Raw genomic sequence first — 8792 nt, forward strand, 5'->3', positions numbered from 1 at the left:
AAAACATGACAAAATGTATTATATATGACAGCATTTATATAAAAAAAATACAGTTTCAGCAGTTAGCCTGATTTGTACTGCATTGTAAAATACACTAAAATAAGGTTCAGCCTTAAATTTTTAAGTGCTATCAACTAGGTTGTTTTAGCATTTTCAACCTAAATTACGTTAAACTTACGTAAATTGACGCATTACTGTAAATAAAAACATGTCATATCTTATTGATTGTAATTTTTTTACAGTGTTATAAATTAATGGTGTCACCTATTCACTTACAAATTTAAAAAATATGTCTGTACGGATTGATGCTGGTTAAAAAAAAAACCCAGTAATTAGCTTATTTTCTTTATCACTATTTATGTTTCCATCATCCTGTTTTTATGCGATTTTGTAAGTATCGCATCAGAAACAAGTGATGGAAACGGCAAATTTTGATTAAGAATCCCTCAGTTCGCAAAAAGTTTTTACGCTCACTTGAGGTGGATTTTGACTTATGCAAAAAAGGGTTCATCCGAATAAAAAGGAGATGGAAACACGTTTGCCGAGTAAATTCCTCCATGCACATCAAAAAAGTCATGTGCCTGTGCTATGGGACAGCAAAACCTAACCAGTGGACCAATCTTGTTCCTCAGCATGTGAAATGTTATAGTCATTTGGAAATGTCCGAGCAAAGTCTGTCATCAACGTATTTCTGTATAATTGCCTCCCAGAACTGTTACATGACTGTGTTCCCAAACGGCAGCATCCACCTCCGAAAGCAATGACCGCATTATTTTGTTTTGTCTGCTTGCTCTGAGGCGCAAGTAATTTATTATATAGACCTATGAAAATTATTATATTCAGGGGTTTCTCCTACTTTTCATAGTGATAAATAGCCTAGCACCAGTTCTACCAGGAAGTGAAGATTTTGTCGTCTTTGACTCGTTGGATGGAAACGGTGCTTATTCACAAATGTTTTTTGCGATATTTCAATTTTGCGCATAAGTTAAATTCGCAACTTTGGATGTAAACCCGTCTACTGTCAGTGTGGGAGTTCTAACATCTGTCGGTTTCATGTTTATGACACTTGTGCTTGTGGCATGAAACAGGTCATGTTAATTAATGTATGTTTGTAATGAGTTTGAACCTACAGCCATTGGTTAACAGGCCAGATAAGTTACCTTTAAACTATCTCACTCCACTTTTTCTGGATTTACTTTAGATGGTCACACGATGGTTTAGTGGCTCACAGGCTGAGAAACCAGTAAGAGATGATTAGTGTTGCCAATTTAGCATTTTTGTTATTAGATTTAGCGACTCACCTGTCCGTATTGTGTCTTTAAAAAACGCCTAGCAACAAATACAGGAACTTCTTGGGCAAACCTTATCTAGTTTCTGAGACACACCAGCGTGACATCATAGAGACACTTAGTGACCAGTTTTATCTACTTTCCACTGAAAGCATTTGGCAACAGTAATGACTATGATATGTATCCTAATCAGGAAAAGGCTGCAGTGAGTCGAGTTGAAGGACAACTGAAGCAGGAGATCAATGATCTGAGGAACGAAAGACACTGAGCTGGACTAGCTTTCACTCACACACCTCTTTCCTGCAGGAAACAGATCAAGAAGAACAGGGGACTTGAGTAAGATTCCCAAATTGAGTCCAACCATTTTTCCAAGTTTCAAGACTCTAGAAGAATACTAATAATATTAACAAAGTAACAATGCACAAATCTGATCTGAAAATGAAAATTCTGTCGTTAATTACTCACCTGTAAGACCTTGGATCATCTTCGGGACACAAACTAAAATTTTTATATCTGCTAACACTTTATTTATACAACCTATTTTTACAAACACTAACCTGAGTTTACATGTAATGACATTTAGTTTACATGTTCTTACTTTGATATAGCAAAGTTAATTTTAGTTAGTAGAATGTTTAATGTGGACTACTGAAATAAAGTGTAACCTCATTTTCTTTTGACATAACAATTACACTGATCATGTCTGCTGTTTTCCGCAGTCATATTTGGCAACATGGATCCCAGGACCAGAAACGACTTCCTACAGTGTAAGTCACTAAGAAAACTAAAGCATTTGCTGTTAAGCACATAACCTCAGTACCCTGATACAAGAAATGAGTCAGTAGCTGACATCAAAATTTTATCAAAATTTTATTAGTCACAAAAAAAACCCAAAAAAAAAACACACGCAAAGTCATGCCGTTCATGACTATAGAGAGTAAAATGTCTACTTTCAAATAAACCAATTCAAGCGAAAAACAAATTTTCTCAGATTATGCAATGCATATGAAACATGCACACAGACGGAGCAGTACTGCGAAGATGACGAGTCAGTGTCGCCGAATTCATCTCTTAAACCGAGAACAAAGAAAGCACTAGTGTATAAAATTATTAAAATGTTAATGCAGTCTCCTTTCTGTTTTCTCACACACATATTCATAACCATTTCTTCTTCCAGTGCCTGTGCCAAGCTTTATTTGTGCGCTTGAGCGAATATTAGGCTACGTAGGAAATTAAAGACTCATAATAATGATTTCAAAGGTTTATTAATAAACGTGCGATTAGTCGACTAATGCTTCAAAAGAATGACTACTAGTCGACCAGAAAAATCCTTAACCTCAAAATCCTTACTCCCCCTACTTCATCCAATCTATTCTCATTATAATAAAATGCATTCTCTTCATTGTTGTGCTCATGAATAATATTCACTCTGCAATGAATATTAATATCAAAAGTATAGTGAAAACACTATTAGCAACAAGATCGGCAGTTTAAGACATTAACTTGTAAGCACAAAACACAAGATACTTCTCTTTTCAATATCAGTAAGGCTTTATTGGATAAATCTAAGACATATAAACTAATCTAACACATCAACACACGCATTCACACAAGTTGCACAAAGAGAAAAAGTGAGGAAAGAATGAGTTTGAGAGAGTGAAAATGTGAAATCCCAAGTGTATAGCAATATGTGCAATTGCTTACACCTGAACAACCATCAATCATCTAATCAACCCTCGAATTTGAGTTCCTCATTGTGTTGCTCATTTAGGGTATTCCCTTGTTGTCCTTCTTGCAGAAGGGGGTTTCCCAAGTTGTCAGTCAGTTGTCTTTCGAAGTGATGTCTTGGGAAGCCAATAGTTGGGCGTTGGCTGAAGATGCAGAGTTGTGGGCTTGTTGAAGTTTTCAGGCGGTCACAGACTCGAGGTGAACTCGGAGACACAGCGTTGTGGCAAAACTTAACTCAGAACACGAAACTCTCAACGGAAAAGCAAAGGAACTAAAGTAAAAGAAAGAAAAGAGTTAAAATTAGACTAGACTAGATGGCGTTTCTCCTCATGGTTTTAGAGGAGCTGCTGGCATGCAAGCCAGAGCACACTGGAACAGCGCTTGAAGAATTCATGGGCAAAAAGCATAAAGAAAAAAGCATAATTTGAGTGTGTCCTGAGTTTTTAAACTGCGCTGTTGGACACATCCCAAATGGTGTCTTGACCAATTAGACAATGTTTTAGCTCGCGGTGTTGCTATGTTTCTTCTCCCAATACATAAATCAACATGTTATCTTATCAGTCACATGGTCCGAACTTTCCCACTCTTGCAGAGCATAATTTGGGCATGATCTCTATAACAAGAATATAATACATTTTACAAAGAATTGATTGGTAGAAATGTCTTTAACGCGGTCATGGCATGATTTATTATTATAATTATTTTAATATGTTCCTTAAGGTTAAGTTATGTCAATAAAGTTTTTTTTTCACATAAATAAATATGTTAATTTTGTATTTATTTATTTATAAACCCCTTATTCTGAACCTCTCTCTGAAAGGGGCAGGTCCTCTGAGACTTCTCAGTAATCGGCCACTGTTATGATTGGCTAATGTCATTGCATAGGGAACAGTATCAATGCCCTTTCACTATTGCATGTGTGTTTTGACAACATAATCAATATAAAATGGTCATTTCTGGATAAAGCATTATTAATCACGTACTTACGGTTTGTGATGCAGCTGCAGCCAGATGAATTATAATCACAAATTAATAATGCCTAATCATCACGTGTTTTATCTCCATCAGATTCCAATCCGCTCACCCTGGACCTGAACACAGTGAATAAACACCTCCGTCTGTGTGAGAGGAACAGAGTGATTACTGGTACTCTCACAGAGCAACCGTATCCTGATCATTCAGACAGATTTGATGGATATAATCTTCAGGTGTTGTGTCGAGAGAGTGTGTGTGGACGCTGTTACTGGGAGATTGAGTGGAGTGGGATGTTTGGTGTGGAGATATCAGTGTCATATAAGAGCATCAGCAGGAAAGTAAAGGGTGATGAGTGTGTGTTTGGACGTAATGATCAGTCCTGGAGTTTGATCTGCTCTCCCTCTAGATGCTCATTTGTTCATAATAACAAACAGGCTGAACTGCCTGTAGTGTCCAGTCATAGAATAGGAGTGTATGTGGATCACAGTGCAGGAACTCTGTCCTTCTACAGCGTCTCTGACACAACGAGTCTCATCCACACAGTCCAGACCACATTCACTCAGCCACTCTATCCTGGGTTTTATGCATTTATTGGATCATCAGTGAAATTGTGTTGATGAATCAGAAATGTCTAAAATCTATTCTATGTAATTTCTATGTCTGCATTAATATGTATGTCTGTGCTCTCTTTTGCACTGGAAGTGCCCCAAATTCCTGTGTTGGTGACAGGAATGGCAATGAAGCTCTTTTTGATTCTGAAACTTTTAGCGGCATGATAAAATAAGACCATAACAATTCATTAACACTTATTTAAGTATTGTATATTGAAGATCTATTTGTTTGTTTGTTTTTGTTAAAGCTGATGCTTAGAAATGTTTATATACTATTTAAGATCATATGTGACCCTGGACCACAAAAACCAATCATAAGTAGCTGAGGTATATTTGTAGCAATAGCCAAAAATACATTGTATAGTCAAAATTGTCAGTTTTCCTTTTATGCCAAAAATCATTATATATTAAGTAATATACTTATTAATATTAAGTTAAGGATATTAAGTAAAGATCATGTTCCATGAAGATATTTTTAAAATTTCCTTCTGTTTGTAATGTCTAGTTGATACTTTCTCATTTAACATAAAAATAGCTTTAAATAATCTATTGTGGGTATTTTCACAGTCAAATCTTTTTTTGAGGTTAATTAGATTACATGATGTTCCAATTAATTAATTAATTATATTAAAAAGTTTAATCAACTGACAGCCCTAATATATATATATATATATATATATATATATAGTACTTTTTTAGCTGGTAAAAATACTAGTATTCTAATCATTTTGGCCACCAAAATATTTTATGAGTGTTTTGATATTGAAATTCATCTGCACCTTCTACCTCTCCTTCAAATTTGTTGTCCACTTCCTCTCTGTCCATGTATTCTTACAGTTTCTGCTCTTGCTCTTTCTACTACATGAATGCCCTGCTCTCTATGCATCTCTTCTCCTCTCCTCTTTCCTCACATCCTCTCTGCTCATCTCTTTCTAACTGTTACAATCTTCATCTCCCCTCTCTCATTACCCCCTTTCTCTATCCACTACACCACCTTAGACTTACACCTCTGTCTTTATTTATTTTTTGTTAGTTGTGTTTGGACAAATGGTACATAAATGTTTGTGATTTGTGTAAAACTTTTTTTTTTCTCAGATATTTTAAAATATTGTGTGAATATTGTGAAAACATTTGAGAGTTTTGTGCACATTGTTTTGAGAAAATTATTTGCATGATTTGTATGAAATGAATGAAAACGAATCTGTTTAGGACATTTACAAACAACAACGGTCACCTACTATTACAAACATAATTTTGTAAATTAATAAATAAATGTTTATGAGTAATGTGTAAAAAACAGGCTTCAGAATGACTATATTTATATATAAACTAATAAGGAAATAATAATTGGTTAAAATAAAGTATCAAAACCAAGTAATCACATGGTTTTACTGAACGTAATCTAATGTAATATGCCAATACATAATATGAATATAACCCATTTAAGTACATTAAGTATTATAACAAATACCTGCAGAGGGCGGTGTTTCATTTTAAAGCGTGATTCAATGATGTTGAACCAAGGAAACCAACGCAAATGTTTCTTCCGGTCAATTCTTTGTCAAATGTATCATATTCTTGTTATAGAAATCATGTCCAAATTATACTCTGCAAGAGCAGGAAAGTTCAGACCATGTGACTAATAAGATAACATGTTGATTTATGTATTGGGAGGAGAAACACAGCAACACCCCGAGCTAAGACAATATCTGACTGGTCAAGACAACATTTGGGATGTGTCCAACAGCCCAGTTTAAAAACTCAGGACACCATCAAATTATGCTTTATGCTTTTAGACATGCTTTCAGTCATTGCTTTTGCTTTGTGATTTTAGCCATGCTTTTTGCGTTCTTTGAGCGCTGTTCCAGCATGCTACAACCTGCACGCCCGCTGCTACTTAGCCACGATGAGAAGAAAAACCATCTAGTCTCGTTACTTCTATTCCTTTACTTTAGTTTCTTTTCTTTTTGTTGAGCGTTTCATGTTAATGAAGTTCAGGGAGAAGCGTTTCATGTTAAGTCCTAAGTTTTGATGTACTTTATGTCTTAAACTGTGATCTTGTTACTATGCTGATTAAGTGTTTTCACTATATTTTGGATTTTAATATCCACTGCAGAGTTGATGTTATATGGCTCATTCAATGAATCGCTGGCCGACTAGCCATAAAACAGTGATTCTGTCCAAATTTCCTTTAAAAATAATAAATGATTCCCTTTGAGCTAAATTGACCTGGTTTCCCTTACATTGCATACCTTGAATGTGACAGTGGAATGGAGCAGCCCACTGGTTCTTGTTTGTTTGTAGAATGAAATGAGGGATGTCTCCCATTCCTCATTGGTTTCCCTGGCATCTAGTGACAGCAAAAGTGATGGCTGCCTTTGACCTCCTTCCCACATCTGCTCAAAGAAGAGCTGAACAGTCTTGTGAGGGTTATCCATTGTTTTCCATTCGAAAAAAGAAAAAATTTAGAACCATTGAAAAGAGTTTAACCATTATTAACCTTTGAATAGTTGATACAATTTACAGACCAAGAGTTGGCAAAAATAATGTTGGAGCCCATAAGATATAAGTGTAGCCTCACATTTGAAGTGAAACTTTTATATATTCTAGATTCATTACATGTAAAGTAAACATTTAAACATTTATTTTATGTAAAATCATTTTCTATTTTTAACTGTTTTAAATTCATTTTAAATAAATGTTTCAATAATTTTCAGTTTTTAAATTCCTTGTTTTACCTTTGTGATTTTTTTTTCATGATTATTTTAAAGTTTTTTATGTAAAGCACTTTGAATTACCATTGTGTATGAAATGCGCTATATAAATAAACTTGCCATGCCATTTCAAAAGTTTTTTTGTTTATTGATAATTAGAGCTTACAGCTCATGAAAGTCAAAAATCCAGTGTTTCATTAAATGACCATCCCTATAGTATAAATTCCGGGTATCTCTTGCTCTTTGAAACCACAATAATGGGGAAGACTTGGCTATGGTCCAGAAGACAATCACTGACACCCTCCACAAAGAGGGTAAGACACAGAAGGTCATTACTGAAAGGGGTGGCTGTTCACAGAGTGCTTTATAAAAACATATTAAATGCAAAGTTGACTGGAGGGAAGAAATTGTGTAGGAAAAGGTGCACAAGCAACCAGGATGACCAGAAGCTTTAGAAAACTCACAAGCAAAGCTGATTCAAACACTTGGGAGAGCTTCACAAGGAGTGGACTGAAGCTAAGGAGTCAGGCCATCAAGAGTCCTGCAGCTCCAGATGTCTTCAGGAAAAAGGGGCTACCAAGCCACTTCTGAAGCAGAAACAAATCAGAAGCATCACCCCACCTGGAGCTGGGGAAAGTCTCCTTTTCAGACAGGAGTAATTACATTTTATTTGGAAATCAAGGTCTGAGTCTGGAGAGGCGGAGGCTTCAGAATCCAAGCGGCGGTCAGTGTGAAGTTTCTGAAGTCAGTGACGATTGGATTTGGGGTGACATCTGCTGGTGTTGGTCCATTGTGTTTCATCAAGTCCAAAGTCAATGCAGCCATCTACCATGAGATTTTGGAGCAGTTTATGCTTCCATCTGCCACGTGGCATGGAGATGCTGATTTCTTCTCCAGCAGTGGACTTTAGCACCTGCCCACAGTGTCAAAACACTTCCAAATGATGATCTTATTGATATTACATTGTGTGCTTGGTTGGCCAACAGTACCTGCTCCCACTGGAAGCACATATGGAATCTACGGATATTTTCTTGCTTTTCAAGAGAAAGATGAGAAACAGTCGATCCAACAATACAGACGAGCTGAAGGCTCAGTAGTGCCTTAACAGAGCTACAGACTGATCGCATCCATGCCACACCTCACTGATGCTGGAGTTTGTGCTAAAGGAGCCCCAACCAAGTACTGAGTGCATAAATGAACATACTTTTAAACATAACATTACATAACTTAAACTTTTACGTTTTGCATATCCTTTTTGATTGATCTTAGCAAATATTCTAATATTTTGAGATACTGGATTTTTGAATTTCATGAGATGTAAGCTCCAATCATCAAAACCAAAAACTTTTGAAATGTTTTACTTTACATGTAATGAATCTAGAATATATGAAAGTTTCACTTTTTGAAATGTTAACAAAAAAAAGTACTTCCTATTAGACTTCCTATTTCTCTGCTGCTGCCTTTCTCTTCAAAGG

The 8792-nt window shown here is 35.8% G+C and overlaps 1 long non-coding RNA gene across 1 annotated transcript; it reads left to right on the forward strand.

The window, feature by feature from the left end:
* The first annotated feature begins 281 nt into the window (after positions 1-281).
* Positions 282-4896, forward strand: LOC109067882. The gene is made up of 3 exons (XR_006154581.1): positions 282-1625; positions 2009-2056; positions 4086-4896. It is a non-coding gene; the product is annotated as an uncharacterized LOC109067882 (long non-coding RNA).
* Positions 4897-8792: the final 3896 nt, after the last annotated feature.

Source organism: Cyprinus carpio, chromosome B4 (assembly GCF_018340385.1).
Source record: "Cyprinus carpio isolate SPL01 chromosome B4, ASM1834038v1, whole genome shotgun sequence".
In the NCBI taxonomy this organism is placed as follows: Eukaryota; Metazoa; Chordata; class Actinopteri; order Cypriniformes; family Cyprinidae; genus Cyprinus; species Cyprinus carpio.